This window comes from Coregonus lavaretus (assembly GCF_964263955.1).
Source record: "Coregonus lavaretus genome assembly, chromosome: 34".
In the NCBI taxonomy this organism is placed as follows: domain Eukaryota; kingdom Metazoa; phylum Chordata; class Actinopteri; order Salmoniformes; family Salmonidae; genus Coregonus; species Coregonus lavaretus.
The window spans coordinates 16529778-16541786 of NC_140021.1; the positions used below are offsets into that span (position 1 = coordinate 16529778).

At 41.4% G+C, this 12009-nt stretch overlaps 1 pseudogene across 1 annotated transcript; it reads right to left on the reverse strand.

The window, feature by feature from the left end:
- Positions 1-4788: 4788 nt before the first annotated feature.
- On the reverse strand, positions 4789-10815 carry LOC311108897 (crystallin J1B-like; annotated as a pseudogene). The gene is made up of 10 exons: positions 10726-10815; positions 10339-10405; positions 9545-9724; positions 9299-9397; positions 8839-8931; positions 8402-8558; positions 6933-7048; positions 6379-6456; positions 5768-5907; positions 4789-5288 (listed from the first exon to the last, which is right to left on the reverse strand). The product of its transcript is annotated as a crystallin J1B-like (transcript).
- Between the last annotated feature and the right edge of the window lie 1194 nt (positions 10816-12009).

A 12009-nucleotide genomic window follows, 5' to 3' on the forward strand; every position in this document is an offset into this window, starting at 1 on the left:
CAGGACTAGCCTTATTCTTGCGCTTGGAAACCAGCGCTATGTGTTCAGGGCTAAGCTTTTGCACTGATTTTACTTCTTAATATTGTTCTGAGGGTCTTGATGTTGTGGAGGCACTTTTCAATGCATGGGGTATACATTTACATTTTAGTCATTTAGGAGACGCTCTTATCCTGCGCGACTTACAGTAGTGAGTGCATATATTTTCATACTTTTTCATATACAGTCAGTGACATGCATTGTGCTATAGCCTAGCCATTCTAATTTGAGCAGTCAGAGATTATTTCTCTGGTGCTGTCACGACTAGCGCTTGAAGTGAAATGTAGAAGGTGCCAGTGGTTTGTTTACTAGTTCATATTTTACAGCTGCTGGATGGTAGGCTACTTCATTACCAAACAATTAGGGGGGCAGGCCGGTTGGTCGGCACCAGCTCACTACTTCAACTACTGCTCAAGACCATTGCAGTGGTCACTTTCAGTCATAGTGTTCAAAATGACACATACTGTAGATAGGATATCAGTCTACAATCTCCTGCACTGTGAAGCAGAGAGTGGCCATGCAATGCAGAGTGTGATCTGTTTCTCATTAGTGTGAGTCTGGTCTGGGCTGTAGTCGGCTGTTTTGTTTCCCCTTTCATCTTTTACAGTGTTTGGTGGTGGAATCTGAAGCCTAGCCTACACACATACCTCTGGGCAGAGTCTCTTCTATATATGGGCGGGGTCTCCTCTCTCTGACACGCTGGCACAGCAGAGGCCTTCTGCCACACAGCTGATAAAGCCTGGAGACCATCACTACAGTATGTCTGTCGCCAGGGAGACAGGAAAGGGAAACTCCCCCATGTCAGATGTTACAACTTGAGATCAGTTGACTTTGTAGGGAACTCAGAGCTTGAAATGTAATCTGAACACTTTGTGTAGACTGACTGAACACAATGCATCAGATGAACGATATATTTCTCTCTCTCTCTCTCTCTCTCTCTCTCTCTCATCTCTCTCTCTCTCTCTCATCTCTCTCTCTCTCATTCAATTTAAGGGCTTTATTGGCATGGGAAACGTGTGTTAACATTGCCAAAGCAAGTGAAGTAGATAGTAAACAAAAGTGAAATAAACAATAAATATTAACAGTAAACATTACACTCAGAAGTTTCAAAAGAATAAAGACATTTCAAATGTCATATTATGTATATATACAGTGTTGTAACAATGTGCAAATAGTTAAAGTACAAATGGGAAAATAAATAAACATAAATATGGGTTGTATTTACAATGGTGTTTGTTCTTCACTGGTTGCCCTTTTCTTGTGGCAACAGGTCACAAATCTTGCAGCTGTGATGGCACACTGTGGTTTTTCACCCAGTAGATAAGGGAGTTTATCAAAATTGGGTTTGTTTTCAAATTCTTTGTGGATCGCTGTAATCTGAGGGAAATATGTGTCTCTAATATGGTCATACATTTGGCAGGAGGTTAGGAAGTGCAGCTCAGTTTCCACCTCATTTTGTGGGAAGTGTGCACATAGCCTGTCTTCTCTTGAGAGCCAGGTCTGCCTATGGCGGCCTTTCTCAATAGCAAGGCTATGCTCACTGAGTCTGTACATAGTCAAAGCTTTCCTTAAGTTTGGGTCAGTCACAGTGGTCAGGTATTCTGCCACTGTGTACTCTCTGTTTAGGGCCAAAAAGCATTCTAGTTTGCTCTGTTTTTTTGTTTGTTCTTTCCAATGTGTCAAGTAATTCTCTTTTTGTTTTCTCATGATTTGGTTGGGTCTAATTGTGTTGTTGTTGTTGTTGTTGTCCTGGGGCTGTGTGGGGTCTGTTTGTGTTTGTGAACAGAGCCCCAGGACAAGCTTACTTAGGGGACTCTTCTCCAAGTTCATCTCTCTGTAGGTGATGGCTTTGTTATGGAAGGTTTGGGAATCGCTTCCTTTTAAGTGGTTATAGAATTTAACGGCTCTTTTCTGGATTTTGATAATTAGCGGGTATTGGCCTAATTCTGCTCTGCATGCATTATTTGGTGTTTTATGTTGTACACGGAGGATGTTTTTGCAGAATTCTGCATGCAGAGTCTCAATTTGGTGTTTGTCCCATTTTGTGAATTCTTGGTTGGTAAGCGGACCCCAGACCTCAGAACCATAAAGGGCAATGGGTTCTATAACTGATTCAAGTATTTTTAGCCAGATCCTAATTGGTATGTCAAATTTTATGTTCCTTTTGATGGCATAGAAGGCCCTTCTTGCCTTGTCTCTCAGATCGTTCACAGCTTTGTGGAAGTTACCTGATGCGATGATGTTTAGGCCGAGGTATGTATAGTTTTTTGTGTGCTCTAGGGCAACGGTGTCTAGATGGAATTTGTATTTGTGGTCCTGGCAACTGGACCTTTTTTGGAACACCATTATTTTTGTCTTACTGAGATTTACTGTCAGGGCCCAGGTCTGACAGAATCTGTGCAGAAGATCTAGGTGCTGCTGTAGGCCCTCCTTGGTTGGTGACAGAAGCACCAGATCATCAGCAAACAGAAGACATTTGACTTCAGATTCTAGTAGGGTGAGGCCGGGTGCTGCAGACTGTTCTAGTGCCCTCGCCAATTCGTTGATATATATGTTGAAGAGGGTGGGGCTTAAACTGCATCCCTGTCTCACCCCACGGCCCTGTGGAAAGAAATGTGTGTGTTTTTTGCCAATTTTAACCGCACACTTGTTGTTTGTGTACATGGATTTTATAATGTCGTATGTTTTTCCCCCAACCCCACTTTCCATCAATTTGTATAGCAGACCCTCATGCCAAATTGAGTCAAAAACTTTTTTGAAATCAACAAAGCATGAGAAGACTTTGCCTTTGTTTTGTTTTGTTTGTTTGTCAATTAGGGTGTGCAGGGTGAATACGTGGTCTGTCGTACGGTAATTTGGTAAAAAGCCAATTTGACATTTGCTCAGTACATTGTTTTCACTGAGGAAATGAACTAGTCTGCTGTCAATGATAATGCAGAGGATTTTCCCAAGGTTGCTGTTGACGCATATCCCACGGTAGTTATTGGGGTCAAATTTGTCTCCACTTTTGTGGATTGGGGTGATCAGTCCTTGGTTCCAAATATTGGGGAAGATGACAGAGCTAAGGATGATGTTAAAGAGTTTAAGTATAGCTAATTGAAATTTGTGGTCTGTATATTTTATCATTTCATTGAGGATACCATCAACACCACAGGACTTTTTGGGTTGGAGGGTTTGTATTTTGTCCTTTAGTTCATTCAATGTAATTGGAGAATCCAGTGGGTTCTGGTAGTCTTTAATAGTTGATTCGAAGATTTGCATTTGATCATGTATATATTTTTTGCTGTTTGTTCTCTGTTATAGGGCCAAAAAGATTGGAGAAGTGATTTACCCATACATCTCCGTTTTGGATAGATAGCTCTTCGTGTTGTTGTTTGTTTAGTGTTTTCCAATTTTCCCAGAAGTGGTTAGAGTCTATGGATTCTTCAATTACATTGAGCTGATTTCTGACATGCTGTTCCTTCTTTTTCCGTAGTGTATTTCTGTATTCTCTCACGTCATTGTAGAAATGCTGCAAAACAGTGCACGGACCAGATAAAATAAAAATAAAAAATAAGACACCTTGAAGGTCTGGATACAATTATCTCCGATACAGCCGGTTACCTGCTGTGGTGCCTGCTGTGTAAGGGGAAGTAGGTGAGAGGGATCAAATTACTTCCCCTCATTACTCATAGACACACATTGATACACTGATGTTCCTCCTGTTGGAAGGGCTGTGTTGTGTTGCCTCAGTTTACTGATGACTAGCAGTGAGTTTACCATAACACACCTAGTGAACATACAAAACAATACCAGAGAAAAATATAAAGAAGAAGTAGCCTAAAAATAGAATGTGCTGTCACTATTTTGTCATTACACATAGGTATTGAGTCTCCTATGGTTATCCAACTCTTATACAGATTTCAATTTAAACATTGTTAAAGGCTGAACTCTTGTAATGTAGGCCTACGCAGTTTAAGCAAACTTAATAAGCCATTAACAGGTTGTAGTTTTGAATGCTGATCTGACTAACCATGGCCTCCGGTTAGAGAGAGCAATGCTGCTGTTTTAAATTATGCCAGCCATATAAATAAGTAATAGTCGATGTTAGCAAAGTCACTATCTATGATTTTACAAGTGCATATAATGTAATTCAGTCACACTGCCCTAAATTATAACGTCTAGTAGTCAACTTTCACCACATCTTATAGCCAGGCTATGAAACCAATGAAAGGATTTACACTGCATTACATCTTATATTCCTGTTTTCATAACCGCACTCCATGTCAAAGATATTAAGATATTGGCTTCATTTTTGCATAGAGTATATTCAAAATCGTCAGAGGAGAAATTGAGAACATGGTAATATGGAAGTCAGCAGTTTTAAGAAAACAGACTAACTCCTTTGAGGGAGGGATAAGTTGCAGTCCCTTCAGTTGTTTCAGCACGGTAAATCTTTGTGTCTCTGTTATTTCACTTCAACAGAACCCGTGCCAGAGAGAGAGAGAGAGAGATAGAGAGAGTATTGAAACCTGCTGAAATTCATTTCCTCTTTCGCAAAATACGTTTCTGTTCTTCAAATTATTGCAAGCCCTCAGTTTCTCTAACCGGAGCAGAGGTTATTTAAACTCAAACACCACCCAAAACCGTTGAGACAGTATTTCAGAGCTGTAGCTAAGGTGAAGTAAACAACTGCATTATGTGATAAGTTAATAATTTCCTATACATGCAAACACTGCAACACACAAATGCTATTTGCAATTTTCCTCATTTAGTTTATATGATGTGTTTATTCATTTTACATACTCAGTTACTTCAAAAATGGTTCACAATTATCCTTCCTCTTTTAATCCTAATGTATACATGACAAGAATATTCCATATTTCATATACTCATCCTTTTGCAACATACTGCAGCTTTGACAGAGCAACAAGGCTCAAGTTACTTCCATCAAATGTTGCTTTAGAATGTAACTTTCATAAACTGCTTTGTCAAAGTACAACTGTTTTATAAAATGGCCTTACAAAGCAGTTGTAAAATAAATTACATCACCAATACATAATTCATATTCCCTAATAATATGTTGGACTGGTTATGTTAAATCAGCCTTAGGAAGACACTAATTTAGTAATATACATTTGCATAACTGCCTTTAAAGCGATGTGCCAAATTTAGGCTTGCTGTGAGTCTACAACTCTCTTAGCCAGTCCCAGCAGCATAGGATATCTGAGGGTCCTGTTCTTCCAAGACTCTGGGATTCCCTGAAGACCAGTCTGGAAAGACAAGGCAGGAGGAACAGATAAAGACTACAGTATATAAAATGCTGAGCCTTCAGAGCAGACACAAAGCAATCCATCCGAGGTCAAACTCATTACCCAGGCTGAAACTATGGACAGGGGATCCAGATAGACCAATACAAATTTCAATAAAAGTGTTTTTATTGCTTACTCATTATATAGGCTACAACCTATAGTCGACGTTTATAAATTGGATGAAGGTTTACTTATAGAACAAATAACTTGAATGATTAGATTTGAATATCCGACTGTGTGGAATGTCTTACAATCGAATGGCCATGTAACAACTATGTAAATACGAGCTACTTGAAATACTAGCTAGCTACTTCTGATTAATAAAAGTTCTATATTTTGATAATATTTGCATGGGCCATACAGTATAACTGACTGTAAGTTGCTCTGGATAAGAACGCCTGCTAAATGACCAAAATGTAAATGTAGGGTTTCGCTCCAACCTGTGCTCCAAAACAGGCCCCTATGAATGAGGCCCTACTGGCGGTGCATCCCCCGCAGCGCATGGTTCCCCTGACTGCCTCCTCCAGCTGGCTCAGTGTCAGGACCCCGTGTAGCGCTCCCTGGAATGCACCTGGCAAGGCTGGGGATAGGAACCACAGACACAGATAAGGACCAAGAGGGAGATACAGAGAAGTAATTGTCTTCATACTATTTATTCATGTCATCAATGATTCAATATATTTCTTAAGTTTTCTTGGGCGATGTATGTGGTTATATTTTCCATGTCAATAAATCCTTTTGAATTGAGAAGGGAAGGGGGGAATACACCAACATTAGTTACACACATCCTAACATGTGTTTTAGCTTCAAAGGTGCAGGAGGTCCCGTCTCCCACTTCAGACGGGAGGGAAATAAAAGGACAGGTTCATTAATGATCAAAGACTACAGAGAAAGAAAGCACCTTCTTAGACCAGGGCTAACTAACTAACTAGCTAACGGATGTGCTGACTGGGATGGTGTGGTTACGGTGCCAAGTCGACAGACTGGACCCTGCTGCTGCCACAGCCGTGCTGGCGACACCACCTACCTAGTGTGTGTGTGTGGGACCTACCTCATGTGTTAGTGAACACAGCAGGTATCAGCTCTGGGGAATGCTTGGCTAAGTTGTCCTTCACCTGATAAATATGTGCTGCAATGATGAAAGGCAGAGTGAAATGCAACATTTAACAATTCCAATATGCATTATTTATTACCATACCTTGGGGGAAATTATATTTCCTTCATTAACCTGCCACTCAAGATTTTATTTACATTTACATTTTACAGTCTTGTGTTACCTTTTAGGTTTTGACTTGCTGAGATTCGGCTGTTCCCACCATTGTATTAATAGATAATATACAATATGTATGATCTTGCGCTCATAGGAAATTATTAAAATAAATCAGTTGAGATGTACATCCTATCTCTATCCTTATCACCAAGGCTGCACATCAAATGGCACCCTATTCCCAAAATAGTGCACTACTTTTGACCAGAGCTCTATGAGCCCTGGTCCAAAGGGGGGCAGTACATATGGAATAGGGTGCCTTTTGGGATGAAGCCCTAATAATGCATGAGCAGAAAGATGGTGAATGTTTACAAGCGGGAGTGGCATTAGAGTCGTACCAATAACAGCCCTGTCCAGATCCTGAGGGTTGTTTCTGTTTGGGTCGTTGAGCTGGGCCAACACTGAGTCCAGAGCATTGGGGTCAGAACCATTCAGGATGAAATGCTCCAGGAACCTGTCAAGAAATGTATACTGAACAAAAATATAAACGCAACATGCAACAATTTCAAAGATTTTACTGAGTTACAGTTCATATAAGCAAATCAGACAATTGAAATAAATTGATTAGGCCCTAATCTATGACTGGGAATACAGATATGCATCTGTTGGTCACAGATACCTTAAAAAAAGAAGGTAGGGGCGTGGATCAGAAAACCAGTCAGTCTCTGGTGTGACCACCATTTGCCTCATGCAGCTCGACACATCTCGTTCGCATAGAGTTGATGAGGCTGTTGATTGTGGCCTGTGAAATGCTGTCCCACTCCTCTTAAATGGCTGTGCGAAGTTGCTGGATATTGGCGGGAACTGGAACACGCTGTCGTACACATCGATCCAGAGCATCCCAAATGTGCTCAATGGGTGACATGTCTGGTGAGTATGCAGGCCATGGAAGAACTGGGACAATTTCAGCTTCCAGGAATTGTGTACAGATCCTTGCGACATGGTGCCATGCATTATCATGCGGAAAATGAGGTGATGGCAGATGAATGGCACGACAATGGGCCTCAGGATCTCGTCAGAGTATCTCTGTGCTTTCAAATTGACATTGATAAAATGCAATTGTGTTCATTGTCCATAGCTTATGCCTGCCCACACCATAACCCCACCGCCACCATGCGGCACTCTGTTCACAATGCTGACATCAGCAAACCGCTCACCCACACGACGCCATACACGTGGTCTGTGGTTGTGAGGCCAGTTGGACGTACTGCCAAATTGTCTAAAACGATGTTGGAGGCGGTTTATGGAAGATAAATTAACATTAAATTATTTGGCAACAGCTCTGGTGGACATTCCTGCAGTCAGCATGCCAATTGCACACTCCCTCAAAACTTGAGACATCTGTGGCATTGTGTTGTGTGACAAAACTGCAAATTTTAGAGTGGCCTTTTACTGCACAAGGTGCACCTGTGTAATGATCATGCTGTTTAATCAGCTTCTTGATATACCACACCTGTCAGGTGGATGGATTATCTTGGCAAAGGATAAATGCTCACTAACAGGGATGTAAACACATTTGTACTCAAAATTTGAGAGATATAAGCTTTTTTGTGCGAATGGAACATTTCTTGGATATTTTATTTCGGCTCAAGAAACATGGGACCAACTCTTTACATGTTGTGTTTATATTTTTTGCTCAGTGTAGATATGGCATAATTTCATAAATTGTACCTACCATAACCATAGTCAATATAGCATTGATTGTGTTATGAAGCATGTTAATGGGTGTGAGTAATGAGATAAATTACACAATTTATGAGGCCTTTATGCATTAAGAGCCATTTTCTGCTCTATAGGTCTACAGTACCTTGCTGCAGCCAGTGTCATTGCCACACACATATCGTTGTTCTGGGTGACACGTATGGCCGTCTCCACCTTCTCCAACATCTCCGGCTTCCCAGCGAACATCGCCACAACGGGAGCCATCTTGGTGACCCCGTCCATCTGACAGTCCACATCACATCCTGAAATGGAGAGCGAAAAAGTAAAATCTTTGCTTCCCTCAATTCCTCACCTTCCTCTCAAAGCTCATTGGAGGAGGAGGTCTAAGGGGAGGGACCTTAGAGCCCATCCTCCAATGCGCCTTGAGAGGGAGGTGAGGAGTTGAGGAATCAAGGACAGAAGGAATCAACGATTTGACGGCTTGTACTTTTTTCAAACAGGTTTTGTCTAAATGTAACTCATAATAAATTAACCCAGGACAGACGTGCTTCCTTTCAGCTGGTGATCTGTATGTTACTGTACCTGTCTCTTCTTTGCCTGCATCCACGTTCCTCATGAAGGCTTTGAGGCTTGCGTGTCTCCAAGGGCCATCGATGGGGAGGACAGCTTTAGGACCTTAACATTTCAATTGAGAGTGAACAGCTTTAGCTGACTGAAAAAAATATACATGTTCATAAACAGCTGAATAACCATACTGTGGAGAATAGTTTAAAAACCCTGGCTTCATGATAGGAAAGTGTCATTGTCCGGAACAGTTTTTTCAGAAGGGGATAAGTTACCAAAGGGGAAAACAGAACTCGGTGTTATCAAAAACTGACAGAACACAGTACCACTCTACCCCTCTACCCCTCTATGGGACCAGATGTCTATAAAATTATTATCATTTTTTTATACTGTTTCTCTTGTCTTTGGTCAGATGATGGGGCACAGAAAAGCAACAGTTTATACACACACAGGAAATGACTGCTGATTGGTTGCCTACCGTTCTTTTGTCTGTATGGGTTATTGAGAGGAAGATCATACACAGTGTCTGGGCCAAAGAACTTGTAGATGCGCTTGGTCAAGTCCTCCACGTTCACATCTAGTGAATACCAACAAACACATAGAGCATATTAATATATACTATATCATTCATGGAGTGAACACGATAAAACAAAGTCGACATGTTCTTTATTTAGCAAGACATTAGGCCATTGGATATTTGTCCTATTGGGGGTCAGTATGCTACCTCCACATTGGCTGAGCGACTCTAGCAGTACGTAGGCCTGGTCTCCATAGCAACTCTGCTCTCCGGTCTCTCTGCGGTAGAACGGGTTAGCAGACTGAGGGCGGAACTCTGGACACGGTTCCAGATCTGACAGAACCTCCTTCAGTCGCTCTGGGTTGTAAATCCAATGCATGGGCTGGGCTGTTAGGGTGGGGTACATAGAAAATAGAAAGTTACTGGACTGATAGTGTAGCCTTAGTTGTATGTATTGAGTCATTGTTATAGTCTTTAACCCTTATTTCCTGTGGATGTATTATAAAGTATCTACAACCATAAATAGGTGTTTCATCAGCTTGGTTCCACTCCACTTCCCTGTCATAATATTCAGTCTTCAGTATGCGTTATGTATTGTGGTTATTAGAGATAATGATATTGGACACTTTCCAATTCTCGAACGTTTTTACGGCCAGTGGACTGTCCAGATCATTAATTGCCATACTGTATGTATATGGCTTGTAATATTACATATAGCAAGAGTGCAATGTTAATCAATCCATATGACATTGGTTATATGTACTTTCATTCTAATAGAACATTATTGATTTTATAACACTGTTGTTTAACTTTGTTGAGAAGTCAGTGTAGGGTAACACCCTTTTATACTCTCCATATCATCAGTGGCAGATGTGCAGCTGTGCAGATGTCTCATACTGATTGACACCAAGACATTACATCAGAGCTATGTTTGAGCCAGTGCTGCAGTATCTTATTGGGATATTGCTGTTAATGAAAATATATCAGTCCCATGAAATTACCTGCTGCGTCTGCCACAGCTGCTCCAATGATAGCCCCAATGGCTCTCTCTGCCACAGTCGAAGCCATCTGTGTCATTTAGTCCAATAGAAACAGAATTAGCGGTTAAAATGGCTTATCATGCTTTTCTCTTGAAATATTTTCAGTTTTTCTCAGTTTCTCTTGTACTGGATGACAAAATTTGCATTTTGAATAATTGAAATTGAAAACATTAGTACTACGTACTATACTGGCAAGAAAAATAACAATATTTAACATGGCTGTAATACAAAATATATGAATCAACTAAGAAATGTAACAGACAGTTGACCATACCGGCCTCTGTACTGTACGTCATACATTCCAAACAATATGAGTTCATTAGCACACAAGATGAACCATTTCCTTACCGTGGTTTTCTTATTCTCCCCCAGCATCACACTCATGTTGTTTTGAAAACTTGACTGACGCTGTCTGTCTTCTGACGCTGGAGGACTGCCCAGAAATACTGAGACGGTTATAACACTGCAACCATGACTCATGAAAAAGGCCAGAGTTAAAGGTCTGAGAGAGACCGGTAGGGGGCATATAGTCTGATCAGTTATTGCATGGCTCAGGGCAGTGACCTTATGAATGGATGCCATTAGGTTTAAGATAGGACTGTTTAATAAAATATGTTACTCAGTGAAACCATGGTAACCTTTTTTTAATATGGTGTTTGCTCCCAGGATACTCATGTGGGATACTCATGTGGGATACTCATGTGGGATACTCATGTGGGATACTCCCCCCCCCTCCCCCCTCTATTTCCATGTTTGTATGCTTTCCATTCCACTGCTTTGCCCCTCAGTTGTACACAGCTGATGCCCTCTGGCCGTCTGATCTGATCCCCCTCATCCTAACCCTCTCCTGGGTCACCCAGCCCATTGATTCTTCAGGTCTCTCCTGGCCCTTTCAGACCAGCCACATACTGAGAGTGTTAGGGTTATATCATTCAGACGATCAATAAAGGAGCAAAAACAATGAACAAAACCCATGGTGCCTCTTCTATCACTTAGGGGCTATAATACAAGCTCTCAGATCCATTTAGACCGTATCTTCTCTGTCCAACAGTGTTTTGACAATACACCTCAGCTCAGTAATACTATATTTATATACTTACCATAATACACATATAATAACTTTATCTACAGTGTATATACACATTTAAATCATGTTATACCATAAGATTATACTATGGGACAAGGCCTAGGTCAACTCTAACATGAGAAGTGTTTGTTCCTGCAAGAGGCTAATGTTACATTCTGGATGTAGCTTAAATAAAACCGCCTGCCCACCCGACGAATCCGGCGACAGCATCTCAGGATGTGGAGTGAAAGGAGCCATGTGGTGTAAAGATATTATCCATTGTCACCAGATGAAATGTCAGTGTGAGAGAGGGCCGAGGAGAGGGTTTGCATTTATTACAGACATAATAACCGGCTAGGGAGAGAAGAGGATTGTGGGAATGTGGGTTATGTGACAGGGCCTGGGTGCTCAGGAGGACTGAGCTTTAGGGCTTTGATCATCTGGCCGCCCAGTGGGGGTATGCCACTATGCCAAGCCTCCGAAATAGCGGCAGAGAGAGAGAGAGAGGGACAGGAGAGGGCAGAGGAGATAGCTTAACAGTGACCCTGGCCTGAACACATAGTCTC